Here is a 19,081-nt window from a genome sequence, read left to right as displayed (position 1 = left end):
TTTTTATGTTTTCTCCTTTCATCAATTAAATTCAATATTTCTTCTGTTACCCAAGGATTTCTACTAGCCCTCATCTTTTTACCTACTTTAATCTTTTGCTGCCTTCACTACTTCATCCCTCAGAGCTACCCATTCTTCTACTGCATTTCTTTCCCCAATTCCTGTCAGTTGTTCCCTTATGCCCTCTCTGAAACTCTGTACAACATCTGGTTTAGTCATTTCATCCAGGTCCCATCTCCTTAAGTTCCCACCTTTTTGCAGTTTCTTCAGTTTTACTCTACAGTTCATAACCAATAGATTATGGTCAGTCCACATCTGCCCCTGGAAATGTCTTAAAACTTAAAACCTGGTTCCTAAATCTCTGTCTTACCATTATATAATCTATCTGATACCTTCTAGTATCTCCAGGATTCTTCCATGTATACAACCTTTTTATGATTCTTGAACCAAATGTTCACTATTATTAAGTTATGCTCTGTGCAAAATTCTACCAGACGGCTTCCTCTTTCATTTCTCTCCCCCAATCCATATTCACCCACTACGTTTCCTTCTCTCATTTCCCTAGTCACCTGTGGCTATTAAATTTTTATCTCCCTTCACTACCTGAATAATTTCTTTTTATAGGCAAACCATAGAGGCAAAAAACAGTGGACAATGCTTGAACTGTGCTACATGACATTGTCGAATTCATTAGCACAGCAAAAGGAAACTTGCTATAAGAGTCTACCATAATCAACCAATGAATGTTCCAAAAAGGTCCCACAAATTTTGTGCACACATCGCCAGGGTGATTGCGACTTAGGGCAAGCAGAGAATTTTTGTAGTGGAGCAGACTGATTTTCCACACGTGTGTGACACGGTGATGTCATCTGTGCAGCTTGTGTTTGGAAACATAATTAGACGAATTGAATTGTGTGTTCAACATTTCATCTGAAAATTTGTAAGTAAAAATGAATATTCAATAAATTAATAACTTGTATTTTAGAGTTTTATTTAGGTATATTCACTGCGTCATACAGCACGTGTGGCTAACAATCGTACAGCACTGCGGAGAGACTTTTTGAGTACCCCATATGTGCAACAAAATTGTTAGCCTTCCTGAACCTTCAGAAAAGATTGCGAGGAATTCTTTCAACAAGTTAGCTACACTGTCTTTGGCACTGATTGCAGTCACTGACAACACATTGTCCTGAATTTGAAAGCCAAACAAATCGAGGCCAATTATGTTCTCACAATCACAAGATTGTAGCACCGTAAAAGTCACTGCATATGTGAGTGATACAGGCAGGCAAAGTGCATTTTCTGAGAATGGGAACAAGCAGTCTGGTGTGTCCTAGTTTGAAGGGTGGGGAGTCTTAACAGTTCATATGTATTAAGATTCAGTAATGTAACTGATTCACCTGTGTCCAACTGAAATTTCACACATTTTCCACTAATATGCAAATGAACCAGAAGTCTGTTGGACTGGCATAACACTGAAGAAACTGTTTGCTTGCTAGTTTTGCCAATGCCTGCAGCACACTTTGAGTACACTGCATTAATTACATGGGCCTTGTGACTAGAGTCTTTTGATTGGGCAGAATTATGTTTGTTCCATTGCAAACACGCAGATTGTATGTGACCTTTCTTGCCACAAGCGTAATGCTGTGCTTGCTGGATGGGCAGTCTCGGCATTTGTGCCGTGAATAGCACTGAGGGCAGGACTGAGAACTGTTTTCGCAGCTTGGCGTGCACAAAATAGCACTGAGGGCAGGACTGAGAACTGTTTTCGCAGCTTGGCGTGCACAAAATAGCACTGAGGGCAGGACTGAGAACTGTTTTCGCAGCTTGGCGTGCACAAAATAGCACTGAGGGCAGGACTGAGAACTGTTTTCGCAGCTTGGCGTGCACAGTCTGTTGTTGCCTAGTGGGCCGGTCGTCAGCAAGGGACGAATCAAGCTGACAAATTGGTGACTGGTCAAGTTTGTTGGCCGCTACAGCACTTGCACCTGCACCTTACTAATTTAGATCAGAACTTGCACTGCATGGTGAAATGGTGGATCAGACTGCTTAAAAATCTGTTGTCCAAGTGCCACAAGCACATTTGAATTTGCATTTACTCATCATACCCTGCAAATGTGTTACCCACACATGCAAAGTTTGTTCTGACTTTCTTGCAATTAAAGAATTGGTACCCAGCTTCTATTGCATTCAATTGTTGGTCATAATAATTAGTTACAGAACCGACAACTTGATCATTGGGAAGTTCATTCGAAGTGGTATTAGGGAACAATTTCTGAATGAGGTGAAGGACTGCACTTCCTACTGCTGACGAAAAGTAATGTAGCTTCACAGCACCTGACACTTTGTGAGCAATGATGTGGGCTTCATACTGTTGCAATCACTTGAGCCATTCCTCTTCTTTTTCGTTAACCAGCGAAAAGGCAGTATGGCACTCGAAGCTACAGTTGTTGGAAGTTGTGCAGCATTAGTGGTTTGTTAGTAACTGCTATACCGTATTGAGAAGGGAGGCAATAAGCTGCGTTTTAAATTGAAACATCTGTGTTAGCTGCATTGCATCTATTGCTTGCAGCTGTGGTACCAGAGCAGGGGTCAGAGATGTTGGGTTGCTCATTTTGGAATAGGCAAATGCTATAAATAGACAATGCAAGCAATAAAAATAAGTACACAAGGAAACACTGCTTAGAAGAAGCACTATAAGTGAAACTGTGAAAACATGTAAACACCGCTACAAAATAAAGGCTAGGTCAAATTAAGGTGCTGGCAAAACACACAAGCCCATGACAAAACAAAAGTTGTGACAGCCAGGCTCTGGTTTGTCTCTGTGGTATTTGTTCACCCTGTCGCCAAATATGTAGTGTGTAGGAAGCCTGCTTATTCGGATCACTAAATAATCAAACCAGCCATATTAATGAGTTCCAATTACAAAAAAAAATTGCAATACCATACTTTGGCAATTGCACAGATGTGTCGCAGGCAAAGGACGGCATACAAAATAATAAATCTTGGGTATAGACAATCCCAAGTCTGTTCTACATAGAGTACAAGTTAAATAACCAGTGTTGACACTGCTGTCAATGTCTCTAATCTTGAAGCTGCTATTGAACTGGCAGTCACCAGTTGGTCACGGCTCTTATGTCCTCTTCACATAGGGAGGCTGCTGTCTCGTTATCATCCTGGAGGGAGGTCCAGTCAGCATGTGATTCGCTGATCTCTTCTCGCAGGCTTCTCTTCGTCATTCCCAACTGGTGCACCAGCACTTGACTTTACACCATAACAGGTGATGAGCATGATAAGTAATACATGACATAGCAGATGGCCAAAATTAATAAATATCACAATTTTAATAGAGCGCATTGCTGTTTACAAAGTATTGTTTTACTCATCATTTGGCTGTGGAGGAAGTCATTTCTGGAAACATAGGGTGATAACTGCATGACAGTGTGGTGTTCAAATCGTCACAAAAGTTCAAAATGCAGCACTTATGAAAAAATAACAGCTATCTTTTGGGATCAAGGAAAATGTTTTCAGAGCACCAAATATAGCATGACACTTGGTATCTCATTAGCCGATTTAAAATGAAGGCACATTTATTTAAGAGGGTGGCTCTGCACCACATGATACACAAAACAGTTGAGTTCGACAGTTGTTACTGGGTGTGTTGACCCATGCTGGCATTACTCAAAGGACTAGGGCAGAGGTGTTCGCTGCAGGCATGCATAGGTTTCTACTCTAGCTAATCTAACCCTTTGAACATAATGATAGCGATAGGGGGGAGGAGGAGGAAGAATAATAGTATGCCTACCTAAAATTCTAAGTCTTATGAAATCAATGCATTGTTACTTGTTTTTAATTTTGTTATAATGCTGTTCTCCAAACAAGGTTCATAAATTTGAAAGAAAATAATACCAAATACCAAACTGTTAATTTCATAATTGAATTTGAAGCATGTAATTTTTGTTATTTTTGGTGATAAAGTTGCATAATGTGTGTCGATTCAGATTACGAACTCTGCAGCTCTACAATTCTGAACTTCTGCTTCTTAATTCAACATTAAGACAAACTACACATTTATTTTTAAAGTGCACTGTTGCAACTATATTTATGCTCTGGAACTTTGAAAGCCCTTATCTGTCTTCTACTGGTTTAAAACATTTCTTCCAAAATATTATATTGGTCCATCAGTTACAGTAAGTTGTGCAAGGTAACTAGTCACATAAGATACGCAAACATACAGTGATTGGACGTTACATTAAATCTGTAAGACATTCACAAATTACAGCTCTGAACCATCTAACTGCTAAGCTTCCTGGGTGATATCACTCCCATTGTCACAGTATGCATTGTTCCATGGTGCACGTCTCTTCTTAAAGCCAGGACGTAGCCACTGGGAGTAACTGCCCAATTGGTAGGTAGTAAAAACTGCCAACGCCATCCCGTCCATCCAAGCCAGAAGACGTGCACAAATAAATGCCCCAACCATACATAATTTGAAATTTGTGAGCAAATAAAAATAGTTTCATCTGCTGTGATCATACAGATTTTGGTAGAAAATATATGCCCTTCGTTAATCCAGTTCTATAAAAGTGGCTATAGTATTTTGCTTCCCTGTGAATGACAAGAATGAAGTTCACATAGAAATGAGCAGAATATCAAATAAAAAGGTTACAGAGGCTGAATAATGGGTGGCATGATGAAAATGTGTTGTCAACATTAAAGGATCAAAGAGGGGCCAAACTTTTTAAAAAAAATTCTATAATCCTTTTGGAGGGTTGGTAAAGCAACACTTTCTACTTTTTGATGTCTCTCTTCTCCCCCCCCCCCCCCCCCCCCTCCCTCCCCTTGACATGAAAGCTTGCCTTTTGCCACTTCTTTAGTGTTCTGTTTCTTATGTCCAATCTAGTTTGTACACTTTTGTATATACAGGGTGCATCTGTATGAATGTAGAAAGTGAGAGGGCTGGTAGACCAGATAATAACAAGCATATTTCACATCCCTTGTTCACATTGCTTAGCTTACAGTGCTAAGCGTCATTTAAGTTTTGTGTGTCACCAAGATGGTAGACGTGCAACATATCATCCAAGCTTTAATGGTATTAGGTAGTAGGCTGTTGAACATACCCTCTTGTGTAAAAAGTGCCTCATTCATAAAAAATCCACAGCTCAGAAAGTCTGATTAATGGCACACATATGCAAAAACCACAGGCAGAATTAAATGTGGAAAATAGCATGGGTTAAGGGTGTGAATCATGTTCAACACACACACACACACACACACACACACACACACACACACACACACACACACACACACACACACACATATCAAATTTTGGAATATCTTGTGCCCATTTCCCATGCAACATGGTAAGAGGTTGTTGAGGGTTTATTTTCCAGCAGTGCTACTGCATCCTCTTCAAGCCCTGGTGTAAACACGGTGTGTTAAGGACCATGTCCATCAGGCCTTCACACCTGTAACATAAAATGAATTCACTGGGTTTAAAAGTAGGCCTTAAATGCACGTGCTATTAGGAAATGTACCTCAAGTGAACCTGTCTCTCATAGTGACCTGTGGATGGCAGTTAATGTGCGTGAATCTGGCACTTGATGTTTTGGAAACTGCCAAATGTACAAACATTAGGCAGCATGGGTGTTTCCACCCTCCACCCCCATGAGCACAGTGTATATCTGCACTTTCATCTCAAGAAAAGCATGCCATTTCCTGTCTCCTACACATTGTAAAACACACAAGCTGATGCATGGGGAACCAGACCTGTCAGTGTGCACAGGTGCTGCCCCTTAAGGAACACCTATCAAACAGGCATTTGCACAGCCAAAATCAATGCATTCATATGCAAGTAATAGGCGGAAAACCCATACTTGTCTCACCAGGAATATTCGCAACGATGTCCACTACAGTGTTTGCAAATGAAGGTCGTAAAACTTCAACCTGGCATCTGTCTTACCTTGATATCACAAATACATTGAAATTGTTGTCCTGCAGGCCTGCTGCCATGATGGCCCAGATGGTATGTTGTGTGCCTACTCTTGACAGCACGTAACACTATTCAACAAGGCCTAGTGCCGCATGCTAAGGGAAGCAGAGGTAGGTTGTTGTGTGATATATGCTTGTTGCAAACCACTCTACCAGCTCTCTCATTTTGTACATCCATTCCAGAGACACCCTGTACCTACCTACCTACCTACCTACCTACTTCTTTCAGCAATGTGATTTTGGATTCATAATTGTGTAGTACATCAAAGATATTAAGTTATTCTGCAGTTATTCATCCTACATGTCTGACAATTGAATTTTAATCTTCTTTTCCTCATTACATGTATTACCTTTTTCATTTTCAGATATAATTCTGTATTAGATATTGCTCTGTATTCTGATTCCTGCTGCTTCTGGGTCCTAGTTTTTCTTCTTCTGTTTGTTCACTCTCCATGCAAAGTCAGTTAAAGAGTTGCTATTGTATAGAGTATTTCTTTTCTGATCTCCATTTTGTAGTATTCCAAAATAGTGAGTTTTTAGTATAAATGTTTCTTGTTGTTTGAAATGCCCTGTGCATTTCATGTACCCTATTCATCGCTGCTGTCTTTTCCTTCATTGCTCCTGGATATCCGTTCTCCTAGATATTTAAGGCAATGTTAGATATTGTGTTTGTCATGAACTTTGTTTTTTGCTGTTGAACATAGTAGACTTGATCTCTTCTTGGGCACTTGAACTGAGTTTCTAATAAGTTCCAGGTCATCTGCAAATGCTAGAAAATGTACAGTGACCATTTATAGTGTCCTTCCTAGTTGTATGTCCTTAGTATTTATGGCACTCTTCCATTTCCTAATACTTTCTCTAATGTACAGTTAAAAAGTAGGGATGATGGACCACCCCTTGTCTTATTCCTGATTTTATTTAAAAATTTCCTGACAGTTTACACACAAATTTTACTTTCGATGCTGTCGATATTGTGACAAGGAAAAATTGCTGCTCACTATATAGCAGAGATGCTGAGTCACAGGTAAGCCAGGCCTTGGCAGACAATGTTACAATGGTGCAATTACTTCAGTAGGTTAGAAACATAGTTCATTTTGTATACATACAGAAAATACTTTTCACAATGAAACACATCACAGAATTTTAAGCACGATACATATTTCATACAATTTATTTGCTTAGATTTAATGATTATTTCACAGATTCTTATTGAGATGTATGATAAATTTTATCGAGCAAGGTTTCACACTCTGTACTTACATTTGTGAGGACGACGGTTCAAATATGTGACTGGCTATCCTGATTTACATTTTTTGTGATTTCTCTAAATCACTTAAGGCAAATACTGCGCTGTATCTTTTGAAAGGCCACGGCTGCTTTTTCTCCATCATTCTGTAATAACAGCTTATGCTCTGTTTCTAATGACCTTGCTGTCAACGGGATGGTAAACACTAATCTCCTCCTCCACATCTAATAAATTTTAATTTTTTTTTTACTGCTGTTGTAGCATGTGACACACGTGTGAATATCTTTTGCAGTGTAGGTTGTCATGACAGATGGATCTGTAGCCCATCCCAAGATGTAATTTAGGTTGAAAAGTGACATTTGGTTGAGTTGTTGAAGCAATATAAAAAGCATCAGTTAATCTAGATTTTTGCAGGGTGATTCAAGAGGATTGTCACATAATTAGTGATGTGATTCTACATGTGAAAATCGAGCAAAAAAGTCCTATGAACATCTGTCCAATTTTCGATTGTTATGGAACTGGGGACTACACACAACTGTGAATTGGGTGTGAATATTACTTACCGTCAATGCTGTGTAGGCACTGTGGTGGACAGAATAATGGTGGGACAGATGTCGAATCTGTTCTGCCAGAGGTGTGCAAAATGTCCCCCCTGCATCTCAGTACACTTGTCAACACATTGGACAATGTGTTGTTCCACATCGATCATCTCTGTGGAAGACACGATTGGTGATGTGATAAACAAGTTATTCATGTGTAGCCACCTTCATAGCATAACATCCCTCTATAAACAGCACAAGAAACAGAAGTCTAATGGGATTAGGTCACGTAATCTTGCAGGCCAATTAATGGGTCTGCCAAGGCCAATCCACCATTGAGAAAATGTGTTGTTCAGATACCGGGATACTCATCTGGTGCAGTGAATCAGTGATAAATCATGTTGCAGATACGCTTGCTGACATTGCTGTACTGTCACTTAGGTTTTCTATCAGGAAATCTGCAAATGCTGTGGTTGGCATGAGATTTAGCAGGAACAGTGGTCCTCTCATCGGGTCATCAATTGCACCACATGATGTTTACTGAGAACCTAACTTGGAATCTTGTTTCTCTAGTGTCCTATGGGTTCTCTATTGCCCATGTATGAGAATTGTGTGTGTTCATGATACCATTGTGTGTAAATGTAGCATTATCTGTAAATAAAGTGTTCTGCATGACGTCTCTGTGTACAGCCAACCATTCACAAAATTGTCTGGTTGCTGTGTCACCTGGATGCAGAAGCATGTGGAATGGGTACAAGCCATCGGAATGTAACATACACCAAACTCGCATTTGTGGAATATTAAGCTGATGGCTAATGCGCTGTATACTGGTTTTGAGACTCTGTTGTACCATTGCAATAATGTCATCCCTTTCCTCAGATGATTGGATGGCCTCATGCTCTGATGTTACGTGTCCACTGGATAGTATTTTGGATTCGTGTAATGTTTGAAAAACCCTAGCACGGGGTACATTGATCAGGGAAACATTTCTGGCATTATATCACAGCTGCATGGGCACTGCTGTTACAGTACCCAAATATGCAAACATGTCTGCCTATTCTGCATGGGCATCTACATCTACATCATACTCCACAAGACACCTAATGGTGTGTGCAGAGGATACTTTTGGTACCACTATGTGATCCCTCCAATACTGTTCCACTCATGAATAATGCGTGGGAAGAATGATTGTCGGTAAGCCTCTGTATTGGCTCTAATTTCTCAAATTTTCTCCTTGTGGTCAATACATGAGACGTGTGTGGGGGATGTAATATGTTGTTTGACTCCTCCCGAAAAGTGCTGTTTCGAAATTTCAATAGTGTATCTCTCTGTGATGCACAATGTCTCTCTTGTAACGTCTGTCAGTGGAGTTTGTTTAGCATCTCCATAACACACTCTCGTCGGCTAAATGAGCCCATAACGAAACACGCCGCTCTTTGTTGGATCTTCTCTATCCTCTATCAGCCCTACCTGATAGGGATCCCAGATAGATGAACAATACTCAAGAATCAGGCAAAAAAGTGCCTTATAAGCAATTTCCTTTGTGGATGAGTTAAATTTCCTTAATATTCTTCTGATGAGTCTTGTGTCTACTTTTCCCACTATCTGTTTTATATGGTCATTCCACTTAAGTCACTCTGGATAGTTACGCCTAGATATTTTATGGCAGACGCTGTCTCCTGCTGTTAGCCATCAATAGTGTAGTTGTACAGTAGTGGATTTCTTTTCCTATGTATGCGCAGTATGTTACATTTATTTACGTTCAGAGTCAACTGCCAGAGTCTGCACCATTTATCAATTCTCTGCAGGTCGTTCTTCTGGCATTGCTACTTTGGTATAAACAACTGCATCATCTGTGAATAGCCTTAAATAGCACATTCATCTTCACTGACAGAGTGGACTTGCTGAATCGAACAATACTAGAGTACAACATGCACACGGTCTCACGAGTGCTCACTTATCAGCCCACATCTGTACACTGGATACCTCGCAGCTGTTGCCTTGGTGCAATTTCATGCTCCTGTCGTCTGCTGGAGAACTCTTATACCTCTTCTAGGATTTATCAGGCATCTGTCCCACCACAGTCCTGCACAGCATTTCACCTAAGTAATATGCACACTTGTCTTCATATTCATTCCTTCAATCCACTCCAGTTCTGTAATGATCAAAAATAGGACACATGTACATAGGACCTCTTGGTTTATATTCATGTATACAATCACCTCACAAATTGTGCAATTACTCAAGAATCACCCTGTATAAAAAAGAAGTAAGTTTCTAGATTATTGTAGCTAAACTCTTCGCCATCAACAATAACCTAATTACTTCTGTTAGGACAAGGACACTGAAGGAAACTTTGATGTGTCCTCAAAGGAGCCATCCTAGTGTTCACCTTAATTTAGGAAATCCATGGAAAACCTAATGTAAGATTAAACCTTAAAGTGTCTGAAAGAGAGCACTTTGTCAAGTGAAAAATATTGCAAACTATATCCTAATAATATTATTGCATTTGAAGTGTGCAGAACATAGCACTGGACAAAATATTATATAAAACCCCCAACCGCTTAAGAGTGCACTGTCACTTTGGAGCATTGTAGACAGTCTTCCGCACTGCTGTTAGTAATGGCAGTGAAGTGGTGCTTGTGTACTAGTTGGTCACATCAAATCAGCACAGTAAGATATGGCAGAAAGAAGCTGTCGTTTTTGGTGTAGGTCTTAACAGTGCCAGCAACCTTCTTCGATGGGGAGCGAGTAACTATTTCAGATGGGATTAATAATTTTTGACTGCACGTTTAAATGAATGCAAGCTCTTGATAGCACATGACAAAGTTAAGACCTTTAGTGGATACATATTCAATTATGTAATGCTATTGCATGGCCCCTGCATGGAGCTGAGCATTTGTGAAGTGCAGCTGACAGGCAGACTGATGTGGCATCACATGTTCATTCCAAGGCCCGTATTTCTCATTTGCCCCCTGTACGTGCCACACCTTGAAGGAAGTTGTAAAATTCATTGGTGAATCAAGACATTGTCCAGCATGTCTCAAAGAATGTTATACTTGCAGCCATGTGAAGTGGTCCAAAACTGCTACATAAAGAAAGTCCCAAGTGACAGGGACCAGTATGTGTAAAATTGTCAGTAAGAACCATTTCAAACCCAACACACACTGCTGCACTTCGTGATTGCATGTCCATCTCAACCAGTTTAAGTGAACACTGCAAAAGGAACTGCATGCAGTGGACAATTGGTAGCAGGTACCTTGCAAAAGGCCATTGCTCACAGAAGCACAGAAAGATGCACCTTTTCAGTGGGTCAAACACAGTAGCTGACATAAAGATGTTTTATGTGGCTGAATGAATTGTAATTTTTGCCTCTTTTTTTCAAATGATGCAAAACACTGACAGCCAAGTGAAACATTTAACTTAGTGAGAGTGGAGGATGTGGTTCAGGCCCGAGGTGTTTCTGTGTTTGGGCTGTGTACGTCATACCATGACTTACTCATTCATTCGGGTTACTATGTATATGAACCAGGATGGTTATTTCAGTATTCAGTGGTCCAGTGTTACCATTCTTTCTATTTTTCCATGATGAATAAGCTTGCAAAATAACAGCTACGTTCAAAGGGCTGCAAGCATACATTCCCAGTTTAACACACACTTGGGCACTCTAATAAGCCTTAGTTGTTAAGAACTATTTTGAACCGCGAGTGAAAAGTAGCAATCGATATCCATGCAATTATTAGTTCTGTGGTGTCAGTAGGTATATTGACCACGATTAACACCATCTTTGGATTCTCATTGCTCTGCCAAGCCTCCATGTTAGTTTGTAGTTCTGTTCTGTATCTCATGCTGTGTACACGTTTATGACTAATATATCTCTCTATGGAATTTAATGGGGATAGTTACTGCATTCGACCGATAATCGTATCCTGTTCCCATAGTTCCATGGGATCTAATGATAAAGTAGTAGCTGTATCTGAACATGGGATCCCTGAAGAAATTTATGGACACTGTCCGAGTTGAGCTCAGCGCATATAGAGGTAGTGTCACACAGTAGTACTGTGATGCATCCTGCAGGTAGCCACTTTTTTTGCTGAAGAGGAAAATGCTCAATGAGGGCTGTGCATGCTTTTGAAACTAGAACTTGAGAACGATGACAAAAATTACGTGGTTAAAAGGAAATAAGCTTGTTAATTGATCAGATGAATGTTGGACATTTTCAAAAAAAGGCCAAAACAACAGAAGACAATGACTGACATTTAGAAGATTGGTGAGATACACATTAAATGATAAGAAGAAAAACTAAAGTATTGTACAAGAATCAAAAATATTTAAATGAATGAGGCAAAAATGAGTAAGACCAGAATACCAAAGATATTATGAAGTAAAAACAAACATGACAGTAATGAAAATTATTCAAAGTTTCAGTTCTTCAAGAGTAACAGAGACCACTCACCACATTGCACAATACATCATTGCATACTCTCTCGAAAAAAGATCTATTCTGAAAACTAGCAAGTTTTGCGTATGCTTATCAATGACTCAACATTTCTGTTATTCGTTGAGTGGTCTCCTTTACTCCTAAAATATTTACATTCTGCCAGAATGTTCGTTATTGTGTTGTTCAGCGTTTAACTTTCTTTCAAGGTCATTAAAGATGGTAGGTGTGTAAGAACATAGAATATGAATTAACTAAGTATTATCCCCATGGTGAAGCAAAATAAATTTCCCTACCCCCCCCCAGAATTATAGGCAAGGCAGTCTGTACAAACTGGTAGCACTGCTGACTGTGACAGTTTGTAGAGGAAAAGTTCTATTTTCCTTGAGCAATCTTTTGCCGTATTTGCAAGTGATCTAGAGGTAAGTGTCCTGAGTGTAAAGACAAGTGCAGCATTCAAGGATACTCGTCCTGTAATTTTTAATTATATTAAAATGTGTGTAAAATTTATGTAAGCAAAATCACTTTATGCCAATGACAGCATTTTTGTTCAAAATATTACAATAGTGTGCTTCATTGCCACCCACTAAGAGACTTGGTTTGAAGTAACTTTGTATTTTCGAAGCAGAGCCTAGGATTAATGCTATGAGGTACTGATTGATTTTTAATAGGGACGCTAAAACAGCTTAGGTCTGACCTGCTACTGCCCGCACCGAAACTAGGTTTATTGTGCGGCATCACTCCCAGTATATCTAGTAAAGCCAACCAGTAGCCTTAAATAGTGCAAGGAGTCCCTCTACCAGTTTTTTGTTAGACACAATTTCTTCAGGTCTAGTTGTCCCAAAGATTCTGTATCTTTTACTCTCCAATGTCATGCTTTCGAAGATTATGTGTGATGCAGTTTCTTCACCCTCATCACAGATTCTACATATAGGGTCCTCTTCCGTTACAACTATGTAGGTGTTTCTGAAATTCCCATGGCCAGTCATGAGTTTCATCTCTTTCCTGTTCAATCCCAGGATTACAGAGCTTCTTTTAAAACACGGCCCAGGCATCATTACCTTACCATGTTTTTGTTTATAGTATTCTACGTGATGTTTCCTAAGCAAGTTTCATAGTTCTAGTTTCATCATAGCCTTGGCAATTGTCATGGTCTGGTGTGTTATTGCCACAGATCCCTGAGTGGCCAGGGACCCACACTAGGTTTACCCTATTGCTTCCCCCTAGCTCCACCAGAGCCCTGTGGCAATCTGCAACAATCTTAGGTCTAGTTGCAGGAGCTTTCAAGGATTTCAGGGCTGCCTGGCTGTCTGAATAGACATAGATGCTAAGGGCATTGTAGCACCTATTCATATTCTCCTCCTCTCATGCCCTGATTGCAGTAACTTCAGCTTGGAATACAGAGGCCTGTTTTCCTAGTGAGATTATGCTCTCCAGTCTTGCCTGAACCCCGTACACCCCTGCCCCAACGCCTTGGTCAGTTTTCGACCCATCAGTGAATCACACAATGTCCCCCGTACAGTGTCAAACTGTTTTCCAGTTATTATGTTGTAAGGCTTGTCAAAGCACTTGGGAGTTGTTATATAGTCGGCAGGTATTTCCCCAGCCATTCCTATATTTACCTTAGTGTGTCATTCTGGATATCCAAATGAGACCCAGTTTTTGCCAGTTTTAAGTCTGTGTGCCCCAGCTGCTGCCTCCATCTAGACCCAAAGGTATAGTGGGGGCAGATCCAGCATGGCTTCCATCCTAGCAGTTGGTGGGTGCTAATTCTGCCTGTTATGGTTAAGCAGGCCAGTCTCTGTACCTTAGCAAGCTCCTTAGCAGTAACCAGGTTAGGTTAGGTTAGGTTAGGTTAGGTTAGGTTAGGTTAGGTTAGGTTAGGTTAGGTTAGGTTAGGTTAGGTTGGGTTGCAGCCCCGTAGGAAATCCTAGGTCTAACCACTGTGGTGTATATCCAGTGCATACCCCTGGGGCTTAGGCCCCAGTTTTTGCCACAAGCCCTCCTAGTACTCACTAGAGTACTTTTTGCCTTGGAGCAGATGCTGTTAATGTGAGGGGCCCAAGTTAGCTTCTCGTCCAAGGTTGCCCCTAGATATTTCACTATCCCCTTCACAGGTAGAGTTTCATCAAAGAGCTATATGTTCCAACTTGAGTGTTGAATATCTCTCTTCGTAAATGGCACCACAACAGTCTTCTTAGGATTGACTCTCGGAGGAGAGCCTGTTTCATGCATCATTTTTGCACAATGGCCAGTCCTCCTTGTGCCTTATTCCTAACTGTGTCGGTGAATTTGCCAAGTTTTACTATGACAAGGTCATCTGCGTATCCTTGGCAGAAGCATTGTCTAGAACTTAGTTCCTCAATGAGTTCGTTCACCACTAGATTCCGCAATAGAAGAGACAAAACTCCTCCTTGTGGGCAGCCTCTGGTGGTCTTAATTACAGTCTTTTCGTTCATCACGGTAGCCTCTACCTTTCTTCCACTAAGCATGGCCCTGGTCCACCTACATATAGTAGTCCCCAGGTCATGCACCTCTGCTGCCCTTACCATGGAATCAAAGGTTGTGTTACTAAAGGCCCCCCTCAATATCCAAGAAGATGAAGAGGGCTATTTTGTGGAAGTGAAGTGTTTTTTCCACCTTCCCAATGAGTTGGCGGAGAGCTGTCTCACATGATTTACCTGGTTGGTATCCATGTTGGATCGAGTATAGAGGGACCCTACTTAGCCTCCTCTCCCCAACATATGCATTAACCAGTTTTTGCAATCTTTTGAGAATGAAGGAGGACAGACTGATTGGTCTCATATCTTTGGCCTTGGTATGATCAATTCTCCCTGGCTTTGGAATGAAGACAACCTTCACTGCCCTCCAAGCATTGGGAATGATTCCTACCGCTAGGCTAAACCTGATGAATAACCTGCATAGGACTTTTATGAGCTTTCCTCCTGCCTGTTGGAGAGCTGGAAAAATGGTATCTGGGCCAGGTGACTTGAACGGTTGGAATGTTCCCACTACCCACTGGATTTTGTTGAAGTTCACACACTACTTGGCCGATTCCCAATTATCTCTTTGAGTGCCTGAGAAGCATTGTCTCTCTGGGGTCACATACTGGTCTGTGTTGTCCAGCAGAGCATATTGAGGAAAGTGAGTTTTGAGGAGCAATTCCAGTGTCTCATGTGCTGTCTTTGTACATTCCCCATCCTCCTGGATTGGTTGGTACTCTAGTGAGAATTTTGTGAAGTCTGGCTTGTGCAGCCATGCCCTCCACTCCACACAGAATGCCTCCCAGGATGCCTTCTTTGCTTGTCTGATTGCAAGATTGTAATTGACAAGGGCCTCACGATATTTAGCCCATTGTCCTTTACGTCTCGCAATATTAAACAGTCTCCATACCTGTTTTCTTTGCATTTCCTGTTTGTTATTCCACCAAGGAACACTCCTATTTGTGCACTTCCTGGTGATTGTGCAGTTGTCCTGATATGAGGTTACTATGGCAGAGGCAACAGCCCATTTCAACCTTGAATTTGATGTACATGTGGTCCGATGAGGATGGCTCCAATCTCGTTTGACATAGCTACCCATTGTCATGGAACCAAAGTTTATGTCAATTATTGCTTTCCTTCTGCTATTCCCTAATGTAGGTTCATTGCCCCTATTCAGGACCTCTTAAGTTGTTACCTAAAAGAAATTCAAGAAGGTACTCACCTCTACTGTCGGTGTCCTTGCTGCCCCACACTAGGTTGTGGGCATTGGCATTGGCATTGCATCCCAGCATAAGTTGAGCCCCTTGCCAATGGCAAGTCTCTACCAGTTTCCTCACCTCCATAGGAGGAGAGCTGTCTTCATAAGACAAAGGAAGTTCCTCCTGCTGCGAGGTGATGACCACCAGTGGATTACCTTCCTGGATAACTGCCTTCCTAAAAACCGAAACTGCAGTACTATAGGTCTGTTTCCCTATTTCTTGCCTCAGTTTTTTCTGAACTCACTTATTCAGGGAGAAGGGAGTCTTTGATTCCTCCTTTAGGGAGTCTTTATCCGCTTACTACCTGTCTGCATGTCCCCTTCAACCTGAGAAAGTTTCTTCCTGGGGGTCTTAGGTTCTAGTCCCTTTAATTCCCTCTACTTGTCTTTAGGAAGTCATTCTTTCCCTTCCTTTTTCCCCTGTTCCTTGAGTAGCTTCCTCCTCTGGGCCCCAGACAAACCTTTGATCTTAATCTGGTCTAGCTTCTCAGTTACAGTTCCCACTTCTGGCTCATGTCTAGACCCTGGTTCAGTAGTGGGAATGCCTTCCATCGGTTCTGTCCCCAAATTTTTTGGTATCTGAGGTCTTCATTTGCCCCTCAGTTTGTTTTTCTTTGTTTTCTATAGTAGTGTCCATATTGGTCCCACAAGATTTGGGGATCTAGAAGGCCCACACCATGAATAACCCGCGCGGTGTAAGGCTAATTACTCAGGGCGGTCGCCCGGTATTCCTGGGTTTTCCACATCCCTCTAGGTGAATACCGGGCTGGTCCCCACATCCTGCCTCAGTTACGTGACTCAGACATTTGCAACACATCCACAATTGTCCATGATTTATACTGGACGCAGACAGATGGGGTACTCTGTTTCTATCCCAGGGGGATACGGGGTGGCGGCAGGAAGGGCATCTGGCCACCCCTTCACATTAACATGCCAAATCCGGTTTAACCACACCAGCCCCATGCAAAATGTGGGACAAAAGTGCAAGCGATAGATAGAAGTGATAGCCGCCCGGTACCCCTGAGGCTCCGTTTGCGACACATCTTCCCATATGCCACACACCCCTCGCCACTAATCGCATCACAGACAAGGTCCACAGTGTCCTTTCCCCACTACTTATGCCTTGTTAAACTATGGGGAAAATTTGTCACAACAAGATTTGTTACCCACTTTGAACTGAGATTATGCCAAAAGTATTGCTTTCTGAACTTCACTTGCATTGTTTATGTGTTGAGCACAAAAAGTTGTACAACGATGCCCAGCAGCAATGGGCTAACTCTTTGTAGATAGGAACAGTGGCATGCCAAAATTGAAGATTTCTTCATGTCTTTCGGTCTCTGAAAATGTGGTCTTCACAAAAGTGACTCTAGTACCTCAACCAAATTACTAGTGAATCTGAAACTTTGCATAAGTTCTTGCAGGCCCCACAGGTACAGACTGTATGAATTTCATCAGAATTGAAGATGGTTGAGGTGGGAGCACTAGGACACTTCGACGTGACCTGCCACAATGGTGCATTCAGGATTGTTGGGTTTGTGGATTTTGGGGAGCATGTAGAAGGTGGGTGTTCAGGCATCATATGGGTGAGGAGGGAAATGAATTCATGGGAGAGGTTCTGGGAAGGACCTAAGGCTTTAAACTGGATTTTGAGATTGTGTTGTACTTCTGGGACAGAATCACTGTGGCAGAGGTAATGGGTGGAGTAGTCAGATAATTGTTGCGGTCCTTCTGCTATGTAATTACTGTGATTCATAGCAACAGCGATGGAACCTTTATTGCAGGTAGGATGATTAGGTCAGGATTTGTTTTGAGATTGGAGCCAAATAAGTGCTTCCATTGCAGGGATCTGGGGAAGGAGAGTAGTTCTTTGACAAGTCCAGCAGCATGGTTCAATTTTGGAGCTAATGGTGAGGTCCTTGGATAGAACTGAAACTACTGAGGAGCTGATGGTTTTGTTGGAAAGGCTAACAACAGTGTTACGAGAATGTTTTGACTCCGAATTTGGTGGAGACTTGGTAGAAAGTTTTGGGGATGTGGCAAGCCGAAAATGTCATCTAGGCAGGGTTTAGGTGCTAAGAGGTGTGCACAAGGAGGGCCACTGTGGGTGGCATAGGGGTTGGATAGTGGTGCCCCAAGGTGGCCACAGGATGTCAACAGGTTGGATAACTTATGGAGGTAGTGCCTGGAAAGCTCCTCCAGGTAGAGGAGAGCAAGAGATACATTTTCAGAAATGTGAGGTATGGATTAGAGATTGGACACTAGTAGTATCTTTCTAGGGGAGCAGGGGTGGTTTAAAATAAGATTCGTAATAAATTAACAACAGCAGAAAGCATAAATACATGTAAACATAATTAAAGTACACTAAAACGGCCCATGTAGACATACGGGCAAACCATCAGCTTCTGTCAAGGTGATATTGGACGCCTAAATCTTGAGTTTCTCTTCGTAATTTTTATTTGTATCCTCAACAGGTAAAAAAACCATTGTTTAGATATTCTGAAATATTTACAGAATGACTCTTTCTCCTCTTCCAGTTCCCTGTAAAGGGTGTGGAACAGGCCTTTAAGTCTTGGTTTTTTTAACATTTTTCTAACCAGACTCTTTGCTCTCTGTTCCTCATCATCAAGTGCAACAGCAATCATTTCAAACTGCTTTAAACTAAATTTGGGCGTTTAATGACAATCTATGAGCTACCAAATAGTGGCTCTAATGAGTATTTTACCAGCCAGCCCATAACATCACGATGTTCTTTCAATGTTGAAGTGCCGTGTTGTGCTCTTACTGTCGACATTCAAAAACGTAATGGTTACATGACGGTGGCATTTCCGCAAGTGTGAATCCACCTTTTGCCAGAAATTTTGATTGATGGATAGTTTAACAAGACTGAGGACGTTATTTGTGATGTTTTGCTGCATTTGCTTAGTGAAAAATTGTTTTATTACGAGTTATCTCACTGTATTGCGAGTTTCCACTACCATTGAAACTGCAATCATGTATAAAAACATAACAGCACTGAGAAGTACCAAAAGGGTAGAGGTGTAGCATCTTTCTTTTCCAGCAATATATTACGCTCGAAGAGATTATGAAGAAAATCAATATTTTACGCATACACAGGTCGAAGTG

At 41.3% G+C, this 19,081-nt stretch overlaps 1 protein-coding gene across 1 annotated transcript in view; it reads left to right on the top strand.

Annotated features, from left to right (window-relative positions):
• Positions 1–979, top strand: part of LOC126353181 (uncharacterized) — a 46,440-nt gene extending 45,461 nt beyond the window's left edge. The window contains exon 7 of the mRNA XM_050002745.1: positions 625–979. The gene's annotated coding sequence lies outside the window, so the exon portion shown is untranslated. The remainder of the gene's footprint in view (positions 1–624) is intronic.
• Positions 980–19,081: the final 18,102 nt, after the last annotated feature.

The sequence above is a fragment of the Schistocerca gregaria genome, chromosome 1, assembly GCF_023897955.1.
Source record: "Schistocerca gregaria isolate iqSchGreg1 chromosome 1, iqSchGreg1.2, whole genome shotgun sequence".
NCBI lineage: Eukaryota > Metazoa > Arthropoda > Insecta > Orthoptera > Acrididae > Schistocerca > Schistocerca gregaria.
Note: the sequence above shows the minus strand (reverse complement) of the source record. Positions and strands in the feature narration are given on the sequence as shown.